The 24,071-nt window shown below is 39.5% G+C and overlaps 1 long non-coding RNA gene across 5 annotated transcripts in view; it reads right to left on the bottom strand.

Annotated features, from left to right (window-relative positions):
* Window positions 1-24,071, bottom strand: part of LOC121019088 (uncharacterized) — a 525,799-nt gene that overhangs the window by 430,948 nt on the left and 70,780 nt on the right. For all 5 annotated transcript variants that reach the window (XR_005785440.1, XR_005785442.1, XR_005785443.1 and 2 more), the window contains exon 4: window positions 19,928-20,021. This is a non-coding gene — a long non-coding RNA (uncharacterized LOC121019088). The remainder of the gene's footprint in view (window positions 1-19,927; window positions 20,022-24,071) is intronic.

Here is a 24,071-nt window from a genome sequence, read left to right as displayed (position 1 = left end):
CCAGACTTGAGAGAGTGAGATATGATTAGAGCATCTAGTGCAGAGAGGCAGTGAAGGAGGTAAACAGAGAGGACTCTGGGAACAAACGGGAGAAGCAGCAAACCAGTCTGGATGGGGTGAGCAGGGAAGACAAGACTTTCTGGAGAAGTGACTCATGAGCTGATTTGGATTCTAAGAAGTGAGTATATTGCTGCAGGGAAGGAGGTAAGTGGAGGACTGTATTTGGGAAGAGTGGACTTCATGACCCAGACTAGCCTGGTGTGGCTTGTGATTCACCATCTGTAGTTTTAGTAACAGATCTAAAACAAGGCAGCTATTTTAAATCCTGAGACCCATGGAAAGGTAAAAGGTCAGAAATTAAAGGGGAGAACCTTCAGGCTGACTCTCCCCTTTCCACTCCTGTGTTTACCCAAGTCACCCCATCTTCATCCAGTTCTCTACTGTGGATAAGGCGACTCAGCTGTGGGCAGCACCACATTAATAAAGCAGTGCTTTGAGCCCAAGTTACAGACTTTAAAAATCAGCAGAGGTGCCAGCTGAGCAGCACTGATATGTGTGTGCCATGCCTCTGCTTCTCTCCCATCTATGCCTTCATGGGATGCATTCACTCCTGAAAAAGCAAAGAAGCCACATAAATCCCAAAGAAGCTTACGCTTCCCTACCAACACAAGCCTGTTCTCTACTTTATGGGACGGCAACAACAACTCTAGCAACCATAATTTATTGAAACCTTTCTATCAGCCAAGCTACCATCAGCTCCCCTCTGGACACTCAGGGGCCTACTAGTGGATCTACTTGTATTCTCTCTCTGGCCCTTTCTGATGCCTTCTCCGTACACAGCCAGGGTGGGCTTTGTAAAGACAATTTGCAAAACTGATGCTCTATCTTCACCTCCTACTTCATACATGCAAGCCCTCATACACACTGTGCTTCAATGGCTTTCCACTACACTTAAGATAAAATAAAAACTCTTTCATGTGACCTATAAGGCCCTTTCATGGTTTTCCCTATCTCTCCATCCTTTTCTCACACCATCCACCCTCAAATACAACCCAAAATCAGGAGACCTTCTTTCATTTCCTTGGGCATGCAATGCTTATACATACTTTTCCCTCTTCCTGGACCACTGTTCCTACTTCTCTTCACCTAGTTAACTTATAAACACCTTTCAAATGGTATACTCCTCAGGGAAGCCATTTTGATCACCCTGACAAGGTCACAGTGTCATATTATAACCTCTCAAAGTAACATATAACTTCATTCACTAACGAAAATAATGAATTTGCATTTATTGGGTGACTAATAGGATCCATTGGAGCTGCCATATATGGCATCAGCTGAAAGCAGTTGGCTTGATAGAACATTGGAACATCCCATTAAGATTTCCACTAGGGCGCCAGCTCAGGCTTCCCAACCGGTAGGGTTGCTATGCTCCAGGATGTAGTGAATGTAAAAACCCTACATCTGACACATGGTGCTGTACCCCAGTAGCTAGAATACAGAGATGCACAGTCTCCCGGTGACCCACCTATGGAATTTGAGATTTTGTTGAATTAGAGGTTTGAGGTCCCAGTAGGGGGTGGGGTGGGAGTGTGAGGAATGCTTTCACGTAAGGACATAGTAAGGAGTTCTCTAAACATAAAGCTATGATCACTGCTTAATCATGTTGGGCTCCTCATATTGGTGAACCAGCTGGCAATGAAAGGGTTTACCAGAATGACAAGAGTAATTGACTGGATTTGCCATGAGGAGCTAGTGTTGCTGCTTCATACTATGGGCAGTGAGAAGTGTATATGGAGTTTGGGAGACTCACAGGGCACCTCTTTGTACTGTCATGACTGGAAGAACAGTGTAAAAGAACAACTGTAGCAATTACAACCTGACAAAGGTAAAGCAACCAAGGGCTAGACCCCTCAGAAAGGAAGATAGGTGGCCTCCAACAAGCCAGCTCATTACTTGGCTGAGAATACAGAAACTCTAGAATGAGCAGGGAGGTAATGAATATAATTCATGAGCCTAAGACCAGCTGTAGGAGATATCTGTCTCAGCCTTTCTGAAGAGTCAAGAGTGGACTTAATGTGGGCATCACTGTCCCTGAGTGGGGTAGGCTCAACTCATATTTCAGCTGCAGCCCTAATGAGCATTTACTTCCATGGAAGTATTCTACCTCAAGTCCACATCAGCACCTCCTTACCTTTCTGCTTCTAGAATTTTCCCTAAGCCAAGGGTCTCTAACATCCTGAGATTTGATCTCAAGTTTACTTATCATGTGACTTTGCCTAGTTAAGAAAATAGTATGATTTTGACTGAAGTGATAAAAAGTATGTTCTGTAACTACTTGGTTTTTCCTTGCTTGGTAAACATTTTTTTCCCTTGTTTGGTACACGTTTCTGTCACGTCATTGAAAGGAGGAATAATGGTGTAATATTTATGTTTCACTACGGGCTACTAGCATCTTTGTTGTTGAAAAAAGAAAGGTGGCTAAGAAGAAATCTTGCTGGTAAAAAGCTTCATATGCACTTACTCTTTGCCTTGAGAAACTGAAATTGTTCAGATAAAATCAACAGCATCTATAAGCTAGACTGTTTCTGAATACTCCAAAATCTTAGAGGTGCACATTAGTATTACAAAGACACTTTAAAAACTATTGAGATAATCATACTGGGTCTAGATCTATGCTATCTAATATGGTAGCCACTAGTCACATCTGGCTATTGAACACTTGAAATTTACCTAGTCTAAATTGAGATGTTTTTCACATACTGGATTTCCAAGACATAGTATGAAAAAAAAAAATGAATGTGCAATATATCAGCGATGTTTTGTATGATTTTGTATACATTAAAATAATATCTTAGATATACTGGGTTAAAGAAAATGTATTATTGGAATTATTTTCACTCCCTTCTTACTTTTTTTTAAATGTGGCTAATATCTGTATGTCTCATGATACATTTCTCTTGGACACTGCTGTTTAGAGCTTTATAAGCCAACTTTCTTCTGGTGGACAAAACAGAAAATCTTTATAATGGAAAGACCAATCAGATATAAAATTGATATATACTTGTAGAAAATGTACTATTATTCCATACTTCTTCTGATGACATTCCACTGACTTCATATCCTAAATAACAAAGAAATAAATAGCCCGATAAGTCAACATCTGCCTATTAAACGTTATGAGAAAACCGAGGTCAAGCCTCATGATTAAAGGTTTAATCATCTTCTCTTGTTCCTTTTAAAAGTCTTAAAATAGTGCAACAAAATTAGTAAATAGTCCCTCCCTGGCCCCATATAATCACACCTCAAAAAAGTAACTGTTGATCTAGCAAAGGAAACTTGTAAACCAGAGGCTACCATGGGAATAGTTTGCCAAGAAGTTACTTTATGTAATATCACATGACAATGTTTGATCTCTTTTATCTCAGCAAGGATAAAAGGCCAGCCAAAAGGAGACACGACAAACCCATGCAGTGCTGCAGAGGAACTCTGCAGCTGCCCAGGGAAGAGCATCTTGTTTACATCCACACACCAAGCCAGGAAGAAAGGAGTGAGACTTTGGTCACTGAGGCATTACGTCCTTGCTCTGATGGCCCAATCCAGGTCTCAAGCACCTCTATCCGGACATAGTCCTGAGCATAACAACATGGGAGATCAGTTGTCTTTTCTGTGAAATTGTCATTAAACCATGAGTAATTTGGCACTATTTTCTGCATGATTTGTCCCCTCTGAAAATGAGCAGACTCGGGCTTGTGAAAATGGAAATTGATTTACTTTCTATTCTTCGTGAGCTCATCTATTTCAGGTCTACTTCTTCTGGGATGTGCTACAAGACTGCTTTCAAGTTGTGGAAATTTCTTTTAATGAAACAACTGACGCAGACCTGGAATGAGAACACACTTGGCTAACTGGTTTCCCATCCCGCACCACATCTCTTGCTAAGCAGGGAGAATCAAGCCACTGTCAACCTGGCTAGGCAGTGGCAGCCCTGGCCCCCTAACCTAGGTAGTCACCTTCTCCCTTCCTCAGCTGGATCCACTCCATTCTATAGATCTCACTTATTTAAGGTAGAGTGTAAATTTTAAAACGATATTTCTAGGAGCGCCTGGGTGGCTCAGTCGGTTAAGCGTCCGACTTCAGCTCAGGTCACGATCTCACGGTCCGCGAGTTCGAGCCCCGCGTCAGGCTCTGGGCTGATGGCTCAGAGCCTGGAGCTTGCTTCCAATTCTGTGTCTCCCTCTCTCTCTGCCCCTCCCCCGTTCATGCTGTCTCTCTCTCTGTCTCAAAAATAAATAAACGTTAAAAAAATTTTTTTTAAATAAAATGATATTTCTATAAATAATGTCAAGCAGAAATGGTATAATGATACGCTAAATTATAATAACGATTGTTCAAAGGTAAATTGCAGATCTTTGGCCCACTTTGGGGAAAATGTAATTAACATTGCTGCCAAGGACTCCTGGCACCAGCACCACACGCTAACCATTGGTTTCATGACAAAGCGCCACTGTGATCCACCACAGCAATGCTATCCTTTTAGGTACTGGATTAGAATCCAGGCGAGTCCACAATATAGCCTTGACACATCATCAACTTCCACACAGGACATAAATTGCACTAATATAGTAATATACTGAAATCTCAGACCAACTGTTTGTCATCGGATTAGAATGTGATGACACAAAATAAAGATGTGAGGCGGAATCTGTGCTGAGGTCTAAATTCACATTGGAAGTTTGGAAAGAAAAGACTGTTTATAAAATTACAGCCCAGGAATTGCTGCCAAAGTCAGCCTTTGGTGCAGCTGTAAGTCGGATGGAATCCACCTCCCTGACATCAGACCCACCCACTGGAATGCTGCTCCCTGGCTGGAGCTTCCCTGAGTGGAAACGGCATGTCACGCTGTAGGAACTGTCATGCCAGTACTGCTGGCCTGTTTGGATCTTTACGGTGGGGTAGTTTTGTTTTCTTTTCCCTCCTCAACCCAGCAAAAAGAAGGCCATCAGAGCTCTTGTGGTTTTCGCATGCACGTGTGTCATGCCCAGGTTTTGAGTTTTGCTCAAAACAGTCGGATTTCATGCCATCTTCGCCCTTGATGATGAGGTGCCTGTCTCTCTTTTCTTCCTCCTTTTTTTTCATTCTTCTTCAATTTCCTTCTTCTTCATCTTCCGTTCCCAAGAAATGATGACTTCCTTGGCACAGCTTCTGCTTCCATAAACGTGTTATATCATTTACAAAACCCAAGAGTATATTTTGTGTTCTATTGTTGAGAAGCACCTGTACCAGATGTAAAGATACCCCCGAATAGGTGTTCTTGCAGAAAGTTTGTCTGGGCTAGCAAAAAAAAAAAAAAAAACAAAAACAAGTTTTGATATAACTACTTGTATAATTCAGAAGCTCTTGGATGACCACCTTAAAGGTTTTTAAACATATAATGTTTGGAGTTAGAGTCACAATATAAAAAATATTTAAATAGGTTTCAACTTACTGATTTGGGGACAGCAAGATGGTGAGGGTAGTGGGCACAGGGTTGACTGTTGTAATATACATCACATAAGATGATCTTCATAAAACCAATGCTAGGCAGGAGGACTAGACATTGATTCAGTTTTATATGTACAAAAAAAATGGTGTTTAGACATGTGAGGTGACTTGTCCAGAGTTACCTCCTAAGTTGCAGAGCCTACATGACTAGAATCCAAGTTTTCAGATTTCTTAATCCAAAGTTCTACCTCCAAAATATCATCTGGATGGTCAGGTCTGCTACTTTGTTGTGATTGAAAACATTCATAGATTCAGGGTAGTGGATTTTAATAAACTAATCTTTTTATCTCTCAGATATGGCTGGTCCATATGCAAAACTGCCTTGCCAGTCTCAACTGCATCTTTAGAGGTTAGCAAATGTGCCTCTTGCATATTATATAAATTCCCACCTTCAACATGCAGCAAGCAGCTGATAATCATGAACTGGCTTGTTCATATTTATTTACAATCATTTCTTGAGCACTTGGTATGTGTCAGGATCTGCTAGCTTATGAGCTATTAATATCGTATACTTTATATTCAATCATCATCCCAGATGCTCTAAAAAGAACTTAACATTCTAGGCACCAAAAGTTTGTTTTTGTAGTCAATACTTGTTTTTCAGGCCCAGTAGAAGGACATAATGAACCCTAGGGGATCCACTATTTAATACTAAGGGTCGGGTATTAGGCTGGGGCCTCTTTATGATATCAGTGTTGAAATGGAGAAGCAAAACCTGAAACAGGAAAAACAATCAACAACAACAAAACAACAAAACAAAACACCCATGGCAGATGCTTGAGGAGATGCCTTGAAATCACCTGGTTAGACTGTAAGTGTATGATCATTGACAGATACTAACTCTGAACAGGCATGTGAGTTTTGGGGGCAGTTTGAAATTAAGGACAGCAAGCATTATTAAGAAGGCAATGCCAATGCAGACAGTCCACTCAAGATCGTAACAACATTATTCAGCCATAGTGGCCTCATTTTAAGACTCCTCAGCCAAGTAATCTTTACTGGTTTCAAAGACACTGTATCATGAGCCCAATTCTGACTTTCAGATGTTTGTTTTGAAGGATGGTATTAAGAAAAGGAAAAGTTCTGTGCAAAGTATTATAATAAAAATTGCCATGGTGATACTCAGTTTTATTTCTTTCCCTGGAATTAACCATGGGCTTAAGACCTTTCTCGAGATGCTACTGCTCTCTAAGTTCAACTCTTCTTCCCAAGCTTCAGATGTTCTTCTGCTATAATAAATAGACATGGTATGTGAATTTGGAAAATCCAAAACAGCGATTGCAAGCCCTCTCTGTGTTCTTTTAGCATGTGTCTCTACAGGATTTCTCTTTAAACAGACAGCTATCCCCCACATCACATTTTTGTCCCAGTTCTTTACAACTCAGAAATCCAAAAAAGTTGCTGTTATGGTATCTGGCTCCTTGAAAGCAATAAAGATATGATTATTTTTCTGTTTGATTCCCCAACAGATTATTTGACCAATGTCTTCAGCTAATCTGATTACTGTTGAGAACCAAATTAGATGATTCACAAGAAAATAATTATCTTATCTATATGTACTTTGTGTATATGGCACCCCGCGAAGTTGATCAATAATCTGGTTAACTTAATCACTGTATATAATTCACAACCCTTTAATCATGCTTAGTACTATGCCACAGATTAAGTACTCAATTTCATAATTTATTGTTCAAAGATACCTTCTTTCATCCTAGATGTATAAAATGAAAATGATGGAACTAAGAAGCATAGAAATATATGTAACAAGTCCTCTTCAGCCAATTACACAACTTCTCTCAACTCAGGAAAATGCACTAAAACAAACTGTCCTGTCCTAGGACAGAGAAGAGGGCTGTAGAGGGAGTGCACAATATAAGAACGCAAAGCTACTCAAACCAAGGAGGCTTTGAGGGGAAAAATGTTGCCCCCAAAGCCAGAACAATTCTACATCTGTGTTACAGAAAACAGCTGTGTACCCAAGTCCCTTGCACCGTGCCCCACTATTTCACCTTCTCTATTTCAGCTCTCCATTACTATCTAAGAAACTATCCCAAAACTTAATGGCTTTTAACTACAACCATTTTATTTGGTCACAATTCTGTGGGCTGGAAATTTGGACAGTGCTCAGTAGAGCAGTTCTTCTGTTCCATACAGGTGGCATCAGCTGGGGCCAGAATGTCCAAGATGGCTTCTAGGTGGCTACATCCAGCTGGCTGCTGAGAAAAGATTGCAAGTTCCAAAAATTCTTCATGCACATGTCTGGTGCCCCAGTGGCTTTCCTTGTAGTCTCCTTTTTCTCCACGTAGCTAGTTTGGGCTTCCTCACAGCATGGTGAACTGACATCTTATGTGGTGGCTAGCTTTCACAACTAGTGGAAGAAGACGTAGATCTTTTGAGCCCCACTCTCGAAGTTCTACAGCATCACTATATTCCATTGGTCAAAACCAGTGACAGTCCGGAACAGCCCAGATCCATGGAGGTGGACAAATACACCCCTCCTCCCGATGAGGAGAGGGACCAAAGGAACCCAGAGCCATGTTTTGCAGTCTGCCATACTCACCAACCTAGAGTGTCATCATTCATCAGGTAACCCTACAGCCCCAAAGTGTAACTCCCTTTCTTATCTTTGAACCACCTTCTCTGCCTTCCAAGATCCCTGAAACCTGAAATCCAAACAGTTTAATGATACCAAATGTTTCAAATTAGTGTCTGTCTTGTTGTTGCCGGTAATTGGGGAGGGGATCAATATTAATGAAGAGAGAAGCAGTAAACATTGCTAATGAGGATGAAGCAGAAGAGACCCGGCTACTGCAGGGATACATTTCAGCACGCAGTGAGTAAAGGACACTGGCTTTGAAAGCCTGAATCTTTAATGTGCCCACAATAACAACACCACCAAAGTTAGCGCTGTGGATAAATTTTAATAGATGATGTCTTACAAAAAGCTCTTTGCTTGAAATGCAGCCCAAAGACTAAATTAGAGTCAAAGCCCCAGTCAGTTAACTGTGCTATAACATGTGAAGAATTGATTTTCTTATTTTCAGCTGTCAGACCTGCTACAAAGAATGAGTTTTAATTCTGGGGATGTTATTAAACTCCTTGCTTAACTGGCAGAAAAATGGAACTGCTAGCCGGGTGACGGTGGAGCTGCTGTCGGATTGAATGACACCTGTCAGAGTATGATGAATGACCCTCTCTTCCCCACAATCCCCTGTTCTGTCACTCAGGTGAGGCCCATTAATCTTCATCGTGGTCCTGTCAGGCTAGGCACCCATGACGACAAAATGTCTTGAAGCATTTACCCCCAAGATGCATGGAACAATACGATCTTCTCATTGTCAGAGCCACATCAAATTAGCATAATTTATTATGACTCCCCTCCCCCTCACTCCCTACCTCTATTACCACCCCCCAAAAAGCAAGTGGGGGCTAGATGGGATTAGACAGATGGAGTGTAGGACCAGACTGCCAACTACCAAGCCCCCTGCAGTGCCTGATTGGGGGGGGGAGCATCTCTACAAACCAATCAAAAAGCTGGCAGTTCAATTACAGAGTAATAAAGGGACATTCATCATTCAATTAGGCACCTGTCATGGTTTCACAAAAGGGAAAACTTCTAACCTGAGACTCCGGGGAGAAGATGCTACAACCAGGAGACAGGGAAATAAATGAAAAAGGGGACAAAGTCAATTACAAAATAAGGGGAAAGTTCTCCCTAGGCAAAAATCAGAAAAGTTCGATGACCTTACCCAGATTAAAAGGGGCTAATATTAAAAGTAGCATGGTGCCCTCTTCTACAGTACATCTCATGATTGAATTTTCCCCCTAGAAGCCGCCCAGGAAACTGAATTTTGTAAGAAAAAGAAATCAGGAGGAACAAGTAACTCTGTTACTCAAAAGCATTGTTCTTTAAATGACTAAGACATGAGGGCTAAGAGAAGAAAGGCTAGGCTGACATCCAAGTCTGATGTTTCACCGGATTGAGGGGGAATGATCACAAACGGCGTTCTGAAAATATGATGCCCTGCTAGCGATTGGAAATAAGGATTGACAAATTTGGTTTCTCAGCAAGTGTATGTGCTGGTAATTGAGACTAGAAAAGGATTTTCCAAAGGAAAAAAATTCACATTTTTTAACTAAAATTTGTTCTTACGATCCAACAGCTGTTTCCTACCTCATTCATGTTAAAGCTTCCAGATAGGTTTTACAATGCAAGATGAGCAAATGAAGCACAGAATGTTCAAGCTGAAAGTAAAGACAGCAATGAATTTAGCCAGCCCCCTCACAGTTTGGGACACACAGACCCAGGAGCGCCCATCATGGGCCATGGTGCTCTACATCACAGGGACTACCGTTTAAGTCCCTGATAGGGACTGACTATCACACCTCACCTCTACTCCCACACACATTCCATGGCTCAGCACTGCTTCCCATATTCTTTGAATTATTTTCCCAAAGATCTTTTAAAACAACAAAGAGACACTTTAGAGGAAAAAAAATTAGCAAAGCTCCTCATGTTATAAAATAGTAACATGTAAGGTCAAGCAAAAGAATTTCTATTTTGAATTGAAGTTTACATATAATCATTTCTTTACGGAATTGATTATTCACTCTAATAACCTCTGTCTATAGTTGTCAAGAGATAGATTTATAATATATACACTGTTTCTTTTTATGGTGACTCAGGCTGTAGGTTTCAGTGCAATATTCATCATGTGTCACCTGTCCAGGTACCAGGCTTTCAGATGCGATTTTCAAAGGCCCTTAGATTATTATATTATATCCCATTTATTTGATTCTGGGAAAGAGTTCTTCTTTTTCCTTTTTCCCTCTTATCTTCTTTGCCTATTGTAAAATTCCTTGTTACTTTTGTTCTTTTAATTTGAAAATAATACTTGACACTTGCTCAAGATAAACCACACCACCAAGATGAAGTTACTTCTTAGAACAACTATCTAAGGAAATGTAAGGTTCTATATAGAGAAACGATACACTTAATTCAGGCTTTTGTGGAAATACCAGATAATGGTCTTATCTTTAGACTTAAAGATGCCTTGTGAGGGAATAAAAATCTATGTTATATTAAATTCAGAGGTGTGTAATGTGCATACACACACATGTTATGTCATATGCACTCATAAATGTACAAATACACACAATGAGTAACTTCCTTTCAGTTTTGGTTTTGAAGACCCATCTTCAGTAAAACATTAAAAAAAAAAAAGGCAGGGTAGATCTCGTTTTGTTGTATACTAAGGTTATATTGACAAGCCCTCTCAATTCTTTTTCATAAACCTTAAAAGCCATATCCTAAAGCCAGAAAGGTGGGTCATTCCATCCAGAATGTATTTATTAGGTTAATAGCCCTCTGTAAACAATGTTGGCAATTCCACTGGAGGAAGGGGAGTAGGAAGCAGAGGTAATGACTTTTGCTACTTTCTCTCCCCATCTCTACCATCTTGGTTGGAGTCATGTTGATGCATTTTTAAAGCCAAGAGAGACTGTAACATTTTTCCAGGTTTCCATCTTTCCAGGTTTCTGTATTTTTGTTGGGAAAATAGACACAAGAATAGAGATTAGAGGGTGAAAAACACCAAGGTTACGATTACTTAGGAGGAAAATCTTCTGGAACAGAGTTTTCAGTTAAACACAGGATTAGGTCCCTAACCAGTGAAAAACCTCAATAAATGTTCATCAATTCTAACAGGACAGAGATTTAGTAGAAGAATTAGATATAATAAAGTTTTATGCATAAGCAAAGACGCAAATAGTTCTACATTTTGTGTATATGAAATTTTGCCTTGCGAGACCCATAGGTGTAATGGTAGCAGGACACCCATCAGGGGCAGAAGGCCCATTACTACTCTGAGCAAACTGTGAGATTCCAGGTGGCCACTTACTCTGAGCTCTAGATTACTCATTTTTAAAAATAAAAGACCAGAACTAAATTATCTCAAATAATTTCTATGCAAAGTGATTTTATTTTGTAAATCATATCCTGGAGTTTTCTTTTCAGAACGATCCACTTTGCTTTGATGAAGAGGCCAATGATAGCTGGAGACCAGCCTCTAATTATACCTTCAAAAATAAGGAAGGTTGTATTCTGTTTAATTACAGGCAGTCAGTGTGGGCTGTGTCACACAGATATCACAGATCTACAGAAAGAACCTATTGCCTCTAACTCTCTGAGTGCTTCCCACTGTCCCCAATGGGAATGACAATGCTGGACCCGGTGCCCGCTGCTTATGTAAATTCCCTGAGCTTAGTCTGCTCTAAGGGCCCACAGTCTGATTCCATCTTTATCATGTAAAGCTAAACTGAAATTAGATGTAAGTTAACATACAACAAAGGGTAAATTAATTCCAAGTTTGCTCTTTCTGAATACAATCAATACTTCCAGTCTAATAATTTTAAAGTTGTTAAGTTGAATTGAAATTATATCTTTACCGGAAAGTTTGACTGCAGGAAAACCAAAGATCCAGTCAGGCAGGAGCTTAAAGCCATTTTTCCTGATGTGGTTCATATCATGGCACACAGAGAAATGGTTAGAAGCTAAAAATCTAGCCATCAAAAGATATACCACTACCTTACGTACCACTAAGAAAGAAAAAAATAATTTCTCCCACCTTTAATAGCAGAGCTGGGATTCTGACTAGCTTCATCTTTGATGGGAATCTTCCTTTCCTCAAACTCATAAAGCACTGGATGATGCATCCTTCCTATGACGTATTTTCCTCCAACAATATCACATTTACATCCACGTCTCTGTTTCCATGCCTTTCTGTTCACACAATAACTTTTTTGTTTCGATGTCGAAGCATAATGTATGTTTTTGAAGACACTTTGAGGGAAACTCGACCCAACGTAAGCAGTACAACGATGTACGTCGTTCAGTTAAAGTTAGGACAATGTGAACAGCTGCAACCGAGTTTAGTCAAGCTATATGCAGACTATGAAAACTACCTCATTAAGTTTATGTGCAGATTATCACAACTACCTCCTCACTGCCACCTGGCCAAAAGCGATTGCAATATATTGATAAGGAAAAACACTTGAATTTCAGAAATGTTAAATGAGAAAAAAGATGTACATCTTCAAATCCATGAACTAAGGAAAAATGCGTAAGGTTTCTCTCAGTCCAGGGCCACCCATCTGAGGACCCCACCAGATGCCTCAAGGAGGAGGAAGAATAATAGCCGAAGCACACCCATAACCCATTCTCAGCCTGGCACACTGATAAGAAGACCCGATTTAGAAATCCATGGAGAGAACTTCCAGACAGTATTTCTCTAAATACGACTCTACAGAATAGTGACTAGTTGAGATGTAACAAATTAGAATCCATTTGGCCAAAGTCACTACTTGCCTTCAGATTTGCGATCTATTTACCTTGACAAGCTGAAGATTTATATCCATGTCTTCTCATTTCTTTTTATTCTTTCAGAGAATGTGGAACCTTGCTCTTTTTTCTAGCATTTGTTTTTCTGGTTTTTTTTAATTTTATTTTTTTATAAGAAGGCCATTGTAGATTCTTGATGTGACATGATGAAAATGGCATTTGGAGAGGTTATTTGGTGGCAAAGCACAGACACGTTGCAGACAGTGTGGCTGAGGCAGTGAGGCATGATACTATCTGCCAGCTGATCTGGGTATTTGAGTATTACAACTGGGGGGGGGGGGGCAGAATATCAAAGCATTTCCTCACACCCACCTCTGCCTTTCCCTTGTTTTGTCAACCTGCCTTCCAGATAGTACCACTTGTACTGCCTTCCAGATAGTACCACTTCCAGATGGACCACTTGTCCATCACCCTACCTGTCCAGGACAAAAGGGAAGTACTTCTAGTCCTTACTGCATGAGGGAATGACTTTGCTCAGCATCACAGCCTCCAGCATTCTACCTCCTGAGGAGTAGAAACTGGCGTCCTTGGTTTTCCTGTTGACCTTGAGTGAGTGAAACAAATAACAGACTCTGGGAATAAGTTCTAGCCCTTGGCCTCTGTCCTGCTTCAAAGCCCACTCCAGCCTCTTGGGTGTTTATTGTGAAAGCTCATTGAAATCCTCCTCACAATCATATGGCCATCCAGACCATGACAGTCAGTCCTAGTAAAACACAATTTGTTCCTAAAATTATATCCAATTTTAATAAGTAATCTCTAAAAGAAATTAATAAGCTTATGTAGAACTGAGTACCACACAGACTTGGGTGCTTTGCCTCAAGCCCATAGACACATCTTCATCTACATGACCCAGATTGTTTTGTTTTGTTTTTTTTTAATTTTTTTCCACGTTTTTATTTATTTTTGGGACAGAGAGAGACAGAGCATGAACGGGGGAGGGGCAGAGAGAGAGGGAGACACAGAATCGGAAACAGGCTCCAGGCTTCGAGCCATCAGCCCAGAGCCTGACACGGGGCTTGAACTCACGGTCCGCGAGATCGTGACCTGGCTGAAGCCGGACGCTTAACCAACTGCGCCACCCAGGCGCCCCTACATGACCCAGATTGTAAATGCAAGGTTTGCTTTTGTTTATTTTCCTGTGAAACATGCAGGTAGTACTCAGGCCTCCACCTCACAGTCTGCTTGATTATAAAGAGACAGGCTGAATATGAGGCGTAACCAAACACCCACAACTCATTCATTCATGCATACATTCACTCATTCATTCAATGTCATCTGTTAAGCATCATGTTGGGAATTGAAAATACAAAGACAAATACAACTTAGGCTCCGTTCTCTAGGAATTCACAGATTTGTGGGGAAGAGTCTCACACAAATAGATGATCAGAACACAGTGGGATGAGCACACTGTCAAAAATAAGCCCAGAGTATTAGGGAAGCACAAAGTCAGGGGTGCCCTAGTTCCCTGAGACTCAGAAGTTAGACTTCCCTCTAGTAGGCCTCCATTATCATGTGTGATATCCCGGATGAGTATTGAAAAGAGATGCTGTTTGAGCAGAAGCAAAGGAAACTATAGAACAGAAGTCTCTGTTTACACTCCAGGTAAGGAAATTGAGGGTTAAAAAAAGTAATCACACCAACGCAAAAAGAGGAGGAAGACAGCAAAGTATCAGGAATGCAGCTGGATGAATAATTGATGAGCCGGTGGCCTAACAGAGAGTCTCATTAATATAATCCTGCAGTTTCATTAAGTACTGTTCCAGGCTTGTCTTGGAGGGGGCCTCCTGAGTCTTGATTAGGGATTGTGTGGCTTTCACTTTGACATCAGAACTTTGGGCCTTGGGTTTTGACAACTGCTTCCTAAGCTCCTATTCTTTTACCCCAGCACTTTTAGAAGCTCTTCTCGATCCCCCTCGCACTAATCATGGGCCCCTAACCATGACAGTCAGTCCTAGTAAATAATATATCAAGATAAATGATAATTGTTCTGTTTTAAGTGTCTCCTAATGAGCATCATAAATTAAAAATTAATATTGCAAAGACTGTATGAATAGCATCAAATCCATAAACAAAGCAGCGGGTATCACGCTTGCAAATGAAAGCTAAACACCTCCCCTGTCCTCTTTTCCATTCCCCACCTCTTTTTACCCTCCCCCAACTCCTTCCCTACCTTTACTCTGGGTCTACGGATCTGAAATTCAGGCTACCAGGAATTATACTGCAAATAACAACACCAGTAATTTTTTTCCTACAAGTTACTTCTGGTCTGCTCCTTACCTAACTTGGCTCAGTGTGATTTAAAGACTCAATCCAGAAATTTTATTTCTCATTTTTATTTTTCTTGGCCAGAGGCAGAGGAGGTAGAATTGAATTTCAAAAAACTCTTATGTGGATCAGATGAACTAGGTCAGATCCCATACAAGGGGTGAATATAGAGTCACTTTTATTGGCATCAAATAAGTTCTGTCCTTCCATCTTAGAGAATGGCATTTCAAATGGAGCCACATTTAAGGGGAAATTAAATACCAAAATATTAATAAGAGTTTTTTTCTGTGTAGATTATACTCATTATTTTATTTTTTTGATGCATTTCTGAATTTTGTAAATATCTACAATTATCATTAATACTTGTGCAATAGAAGAAAGAAAGAATGTATCATTCAGAAGTGAAGAAGAGTACTTGGTTGGACACAAAAGCCCTGTCACAAGGTTAAAATAATCATCATTTTATCAGCATTTTTATAATGCAGCAGACACTGTGCTAGATGTGTGTTATCTCTATCCTTCACAGCAGCATTGAAGGGTAGATGATATTCTTCCCAGCATCTAATTGCTGTCTAGAGGAAAAGGAGGCTTAGCCAACAGGCTATGAGCATTCCAATTCCTTTTTGTTGTTGTTGTTGTTTTCTTTTTTAAGGCAGACACATGGAATGTCTTGGCCATACGGTATTAAATATTCCACTTATGTAACTGATGCGCCTTGTTGGAATTACGGGATCACCCCACAACCTGCTGGTTATTATTTGGCCTCTGGTGCAGTAGTCAACAGTGTGACTACACACAGGTCATGCTCAAGTAAATATTCCAGGCCACGTGGCAGTCATATTTCTCACTGTAAATGAATATGTTGGCTTTGTTCTACATAAAATCAATTCGACCAAAACTTCAGTTCAGTTGCTTTAGGACTGAAAGGACAAAGATTTCCTAAGCCTTCAGTGATTGCCAAACTCTCTCCACCCAGACCCACGCGAGCCCCACGTCCCTAAACGCTATCTCTCAGCTGATTTGCTTGTTTTATTAATCTGAGGATTCAAATGTTCACACAGCCGTGCGTGGAGAAAGTATAAAACAATTCACCTTTTTTTCAGGTGAGCTACGTTACCAGTAAAGGTGGCATTCGGGCTGTTACCCAGATTACTTTTACCAAACTCAGCTGAAATGCCATCCCTGTGCCCCTGAGGACTGTGCATAACGTGCACGGGTGCTGGTGTTGCTGCCGCTGGGATTCCCTCACGCGCTACAGGCACTACAGTCGTAACAGCATGACAAGGAAAAACTGAACCTCTCTCTCCCCAGGATACCCTAAACCCAACAATGGCTAAATCTCTTAAAAACAAAAGTGCACATAAGTAGACAGCGCTTTAGCTCATTAAATTTGTCGCAGAACCAGGAGAATTCCAAGAACAGCAGTAGTACATTTTTACTTTATAAAAATGCCCTCAATGAAACAACAGATCTGAACACAAAGGTAAAAACTAAGCATTTGATAATGTTCCCATTCACATCTGTCAACATTTTAGAGAAACTTCAAATGGACTATATTTGTGGCTCTAGAAATTCTTAGTTTATGCACAGAATACATTTGAGGTGACTTGATTTTCACAGGTACCCAGGCTTCAAAAAAATACACCATGCAATCACAGGCCTTGGAAGCTGGAAAAGATCATGAAAGTCACGCAGACTTACCCTTCCTCATTTAACATGTGTGATGAAAGTTCAGAGAGGTTGAAACATGGCTCTAGGTAACTCACATGATTAGACTCCAGGAAATCTAAAGGCTAAAGAGAAATTGGGGGCAGACTTCCCATTGTACCCTTAGCAGTTGAATGGCAAATGACTCCATCTGTGATCAAGGGCTAACCCAGACAAAATGCACTGGACACCTGACCTTTTGGTATTTTTACAAGAAAACTTAAATAGAGAATTGAAACATTTGCCCAAATTGCTTTGGTTAATTTATTGAACTTTGCTTACCTTAAAAAGAAAAAAAATGAAGTTGAATAGGCAGTGTGACACATCTTGTAGTGTTGAAATAACAGTAGGGTCATATTTGATGTAAAATACGTTGTTTTTATTATATCATACGAGAGTATCATTTCATGAAACTTTTCATGTTTCAATTACAACTGACCCTTGAACAACGCAGGGCTTAGGGGTGCCGACCCCTGCACGCAGTTGAAAATCTCCCAAAACTTAACTACTAATAGCCCACTGGTGACACGTATTTTGTATGTTATGTCTATGTATATATATGTACATATATGTATGTAATATATACTATACATACATATATTTATATGTATGTATGTATACATTATACACACATATATTTATATGTATGTATGTATACGTACATATATGTATGTAGAGTATATACTACTATACTATGTATATATACGGCTAGAGGAAAGAAAATGTTAAGAAAATCATGACGAAAAGAAACTGCATGTATAGTGCTATACTGTAAAAAGTCCACTTCTAAGTGCACCTGCACAATTTAAATGTACGTCGTTCAAGTGTCAACTGTATATTTATATGCATACCCAGGCACACACATATGTTGGATTACAATGTATTTCTTACTTTGTATCCTACTAAAAAAGAAGGAAATTCAGTTCCGTAGAAATTTTGCTTTTGGCCCCACTTGGCTTTCTTTAAAAAACAAAACACTAGGAAATGTAAAATAGCACCTTTTTGAAAAAAACTGGGGGATCTTTGTGCTAAACAGTCATTTTTTTTAATCACTGCTGCCCAAAATGTTCTTTCTACCCTAGACCTAGTACAATGTTCTGTAGATTATGAATAAAAAGACATTAAACATAAGAAACTAGGGAAAAGGACAAATGTATAACAGATGAAAAAGGAAAAGGAACATTCCTTTGTGGTTTTAAGATACATTTATTGCTTTCCTAAAATCTAAGTTTGAGGTACACAGCCAGTTTGCTTTATTCAGTTCCTGGCACATAGTAAATGTCTCATAATATGTGGTGAATGGATGCTGAACTAAGAGACAGAAGAATCAACTTGCTGTGCAAAGCTAGGCAAAATCCTTAACTTCTCTGAGCTCCAACTTTTTTTCAGTGGTAAAAAGAAATGATGGGGCAAGAGCAGTGTTTCCTTCAGGGGTATCTGAAGAACTCATTCTATGGAATGTTAATAAATGACCCATCAAAATCATTTATAGCTGATAGATTGATAGGTGGTCCCTTCACCAGATTTCTATATCCTTCTTCCTGACCATTCAATGAGCCCTAACTTCGTGGCTCAGATATAGTGGCCTCTGAAGAAGGGGAAAAAAAAAAATTCAAAGAAGACCAGGAAAAAAAATCACCCTGGATTTTTTTAATAGAAAAAATAAATATGCCCAACTACCTAGACATGATTCTATTAAGCCCCCCAAACTGAGGAACAATATTTTGGCTGTGAATTGGTGACCTCTGTTATTTTCCATACATCCTTTATTTTTATACATCTGAACTTTCACAAAAAGGACAGAGGAACAGAAGGTATTTTTGGCTCAAACAATATCTTGCCCAAAAATGCCACAGCAATGGGCACTCTGCACCATTTGTTCAGGACTGTTTCTGCAGCATCAGCATCTACTTAAGGGCCTGGAATTAACGCAAGACCCACCCACCTGCTTCTGTGACTTTGGGATAAAAAGGGAGCCAAGTGAACTCTAGTTCTGGAGTTGTACCTGCCATCACCTACAGCTGCAACTCTGGCCTGCTGATGTTAGTGTCAAGAAACAAGGATAATCCTCTCTGTGAAGGGGTTTTGAGTTTGGGTAGCCAGACAGCATGGTTTGTCTGGAGAAGCACGGCGTAACAGTTAAATGTGTAGTGTTAAATTAGGCAAATCACTGAGAAGTTTAAGCTTTAATTTCCTCAAGCAAAATGGGAATAAAACTAGAACCTACCTTATGAGTTGTGGAAAGAACTGAATAAGAAAATATATTTGTAGGATTTGGCCCAATATCTGAGGCAGAATAAGTGTTCAATAAATGGTGTCTATTTTTATTATGGCACAACTGAATCCAGACCATGATTAAGAGATCAAGGATACAGAAATGTTAAACAATGTGTTAGTGTAGACACATTCTACTGTGATATAAAATCCATTAGAAAGACCCCGGGGAGGTATTCACATTGAATTGGAAACCAGTGCTGCCTTCATTGGTTCATTTTGTTCAATTTACTCTAGCAAATGACTTAGAAGTGTTAAAGAAAACCAACCGGCTACCCCTAGATGACCAGCAAATCTTGTACTTAATAGGTAAAATGGGTAGCCAGAGAAGCATCCATTTCTCAAGAGATATCCTATCACCATAGGTTTCTATTCTTTGTTTAAAATAGCAACACATTTCGAACCAAAAATGTTGGGCATTTTGCAGCCATTCTGCCATCCTGAGGCTTGTGTATGTCAACAAACACCTCCTAGTTATCATTAGTAAGCACCGATATTTCATGCTGTGGTCTCTAATCATATTTATATGGTCAAAGATGGCTTCAGTTTACCTAGCAGGGCAGATCACTGCCACCCTTTTATCCCCAGAAAGTGGAGACAGAAGCATAAAGAGGAGCAGCACCTTACCCAAAGGGTCCATGGACTGGACCACCAAATCCGTAAATGTGGCAATCAGCCATATAGCAATGCCAGCCCCTTAACCATCCCACCCAACATGCAAATCAGGTTCACACTCACTCATTTTCAGAGCTACTTGGGCGGTGAGCACAAGCCTCAAGTTTTCCAGGTGTCTGTACTGCAGAAGTGGTTGACAGGCTGAAACAAGGTGTATCTGGGAGGAAAAAATAATAGTAAAAGACTTAATTAAAGGATATCCAAAGAAGGCAAAAGAAATTACCCAACCCATCTGCAAACCGCACACTGGAAATGAATGGGTTCTTTAGTGTTTAGGACATTTTAGTGTTATAAAAACGTAGACTATAGAGCTATTATATCAAGTAATTTATGGGATGAATATTGTAATTCATTGAATGTCACGACTTATCTTTTATTCATATAGTTACTATTCCATTACCAGAGAGGGAGGTTTGTCAAAGGTTAATTATTTTAAATTGCTCCAGCAAATTTATTTTGATTTGTACAATTTTTTTTGAATAATCACAGGTCTATATATTCATACATCTTTATGAGGCTTCTTTTTAAAAAATAATATTCTTTGATGAGGCAGTTAAAGCTAGATAAATGCTTTAGTGATGTCTTTAAAATATATTCTCTTTAACTCTGGATGTAGATCTATAAAGAATTATTATATTATTGTTGTTGTTGATATTATCAGTCTTTTTTAGAACTCTCTACTTTTCTAAGAAAATTCCAATTAAAAAAATGGCTGAGAAATTGAGCTTTGACTTTCTCAAGAGGTTGGTCATGGTTCATAGTATCTCTTAGCCCTGGGTCACTATCTGGAATGACCCCCATATGGTGGATGAGGAAAACTGTGGCATCTGCTCTCTGGTGTGCCCTCTGCCTGTTTCACACGAGACTGCCCCTTGGCCAGGGGCACACCTCCTCAGGACATGAAAACTGGTCTTTGTGGAACAATAAATGCTAGAAGATAGGTCAAATACTTTCAAAGTTGGAAAAATCATTTCGAATTATAAACCTAAATTAGATAGGAAGCCAGAAGCAAAGAGAGTATTGGAAGGCTATAATACATACAGTATATATAATATATAGATTAATCCAGCTCCGTCTCCTTAAAAACCTATCACCTCTCTCAGGAAGCCTTCCTGATTATGCTTGTTTTCTTTATATTTCTCAAATACTAGTGTATCAAGTCTATATTACATTAATATGGTCTTACTGTTATGTAGCCTTTTAATTATTCATAAATCATTTGAGAGTTAGAGAAATAGAGTGAGAAAAGGTTCAGTTTAGAATCAAAAGACCTAGACTCAACATTTAAGCCCCAAGCTTTGTTACCTCTATGGGCTTAGAAAGGTTGTTCAGTTTGTCTGAGACTCAGTTTCTTTAATGTTAAAGGGGAATAGGAAAAACTGCCCGTGTGCTTCGTAGAGTTGGACATGTTACCTAATAATTGCATACTTCTCTGAGTTTATAAAATTCTTGCATATTTACCTCATTTAATCCCCAAACGACAGAATAAGATGAGTGTTATTATTCACCCATTTTTATGTGAATTGTGTGAAAATACTATTTTTAACACCATAAATTATTATTTTCAGTCTGTAGATTTTATATCATCAATTTAATATTAATAGCCCGAAGATACAGGCCATATCTATCTTTTAAATCTTTTTTATTTTATTCTTTCCTCATATCCCTTTTTTTTTTTTTAATTTTTTTTCAACGTTTATTTATTTTTGGGACAGAGAAAGACAGAGCATGAACGGGGGAGGGGCAGAGAGAGAGGGAGACACAGAATCGGAAGCAGGCTCCAGGCTCTGAGCCATCAGCCCAGAGCCTGACGCGGGGCTCGAACTCACGGACCGCGAGATCGTGACCTGGCTGAAGTCGGACGCTTAACCGACTGCGCCACCCAGGCGCCCCCATATCCCTTTCTTTTAGATGACTTGATAAACAGATTGAGAACATAGATTTTTCTAGTACAGATAACAAAGTGCTTTGCAAAATAAAAGCACCGTCAGGATGTATCTATATGTTGCCAGAGTGACATTAATTTTACTTGATGTCAGAAAGAAACTAATAATCTACCATTTGATCAAAATGTTTACTTTTTAATCAGTTGTACTGTTCCAAAACACATGGTGAAATGTTCTTGGAGTGCACAAAAATTCCAGAAATACAGAAATAAAATGTACATCTACTCTATAATGCTCTAGCTAACACTAGCCACAGTACATGATTCTGGAAATCATGAATTGTGGCTCAGGTACAGAGGCTGTGAGGTATTTCCTAGTTACTTATTCCAATCCATCCATGAGGGAACCTTGTCTGTCTTAATCACACTCAATACTTTGGCTGCCTGTCTCATAGTTGGGGCTCAGTAAATATTAGCTAAGTATAAAGTCTTTCATTATACTCATAAATCAGACCTTTAGAAGACTATGGAACTTTGCATTAAACAAGAGCTTGGAATTCTGAAGTGGATTCAGAAGAGAGAAAGTGTGGGAAATGGGACTCATAAAGTTAAAGAAGTTATTAACCCAAATAATAAAAGTAAGAGGAGACTGCAAGCATCATATAGCTTCATACAAAATATCGACGGTAGAGCAGAACATGTTGGCAAGGGGATCCTTGCTTCTGCTGTGAATAGAAGCAGGGGAAGTGTATTTAACTGTGGTACAAAAGATGTGCATTCATAAAAGTAAATAAATACATAAATACATACATGTGTACATACATAAAATAAACCCTCATTGAGAAGTGGTAGAAAGTGAATAGGAAACATACAGCATTTGTTCTCCACTATTGAGCTTTTGTTATGTGTCAGGCCCAGACGCTGTGTGTTTAAGAACTTAACTTACACTGTCTCATTTAAACAAGTTCTCTGTGGTAGATGTTATCATAGATGAGGAAACTGAGGCTAGGAGAGGTTAAGTAACTTGCCCAAAGTCACATGAGAGTGGTCAGCAGATTTAGTAACAGTAAAATATTTGAATATATATATTTGAATATATATTTTACCCAGATTTCACAATAAAATTAGAGCCCAGTAAAACAGAATCACTGAATCAGTGAGTAAACAGATTTCACCTTCAAAATCGAATATGTGACCCTAAACGTTTTTATTTTTCTGTCATCTAGATGTACATCAGTAAAGGGTGTATTGGGTTATTCTGTATTGTTAGGAATGGCCAATAGCTTCACTACATTAGTTGGTTGTCCGTGAATCAGAGGTCTTCAGCTGAATGGCCAGTCTTTGATGGCATGGCAGTTAGTTTGCTTCATCGATGAATTATTCTGAATTGACTTACTCTGTATTGTTGCCTAAACTTAATCAATTAGCCACATAATGGCCAAATATCCAAGAATCTATTGTCTAAAGGGAGATTTCTGTGTGAGGAGACACTGAACCATGGTATGAACAACATTGGCAGCAATTTTGTGACTATAACAGTCCAAAGTATTGCCATGAATCATCAAGATGGAATGAAAGGCAGGCCCCAGAGACTATCAGGGCAACAATGAAACCTCCCTTTTCTCAATTCTATCAAACATCACCAGAGGAAAGTGTTCTGTATCCAGTGTCTTTTACCAGCAACAATCTGATTGTTTCAATCCTGTGGGTTGGGATACTTCTATTTTTAATTCTCCTTAACAAAGACCTCTTAAGTCCAGAAGCTTCCTCTAAGGCCTGTGAAGTGCTATTCTGATCACCCCTTCATGTTTCTAAGCTGCTGTGGGATAATGTTGTGGAGAGAAGGCCCCCAGGGGAACGGCTGATTGGATTCTGGCAAGATGGACCAAACATCTGCTTCAAACAAAAGGCATCTGCATATTTCACATTTATTTTTCATAATTTACAGAAGCAACCTGCCAAAATTCAGCAAGGGAGAATACACTAGCACGTAATTAGCTTAAAGTTTGCTTGCTTTAGAAGTATGAGCATGAAGCCCAGGAGCTCACCTGGGAGGACATCAGGAATGGTGGAACTACAGTTTGATTTCTGGATATTCAGTTTTAGACCTCATTTGCCAGGGCAGAAAACCCAGCACTGCTAGGCTTGCAAGGGAGAAATAGATATGCCAGAGGTGACACTAGGAAGTTCTTTTGTCTTCACGTCAAATAAAAAGGCTTTTATTTGGTGTGAAACCAAACGGGTGGCCTAAGGTAATATCATTTATTAAATAAGATTTGAAGGGGCGCCTGGGTGGCTCAGTCGGTTGAGCATCCGACTTCC

Source organism: Herpailurus yagouaroundi, unplaced genomic scaffold (genome assembly GCF_014898765.1).
Source record: "Herpailurus yagouaroundi ecotype Mexico unplaced genomic scaffold, PumYag 221, whole genome shotgun sequence".
Lineage (NCBI taxonomy): Eukaryota > Metazoa > Chordata > Mammalia > Carnivora > Felidae > Herpailurus > Herpailurus yagouaroundi.
This window is presented reverse-complemented; position numbering and strand designations above follow the sequence as displayed.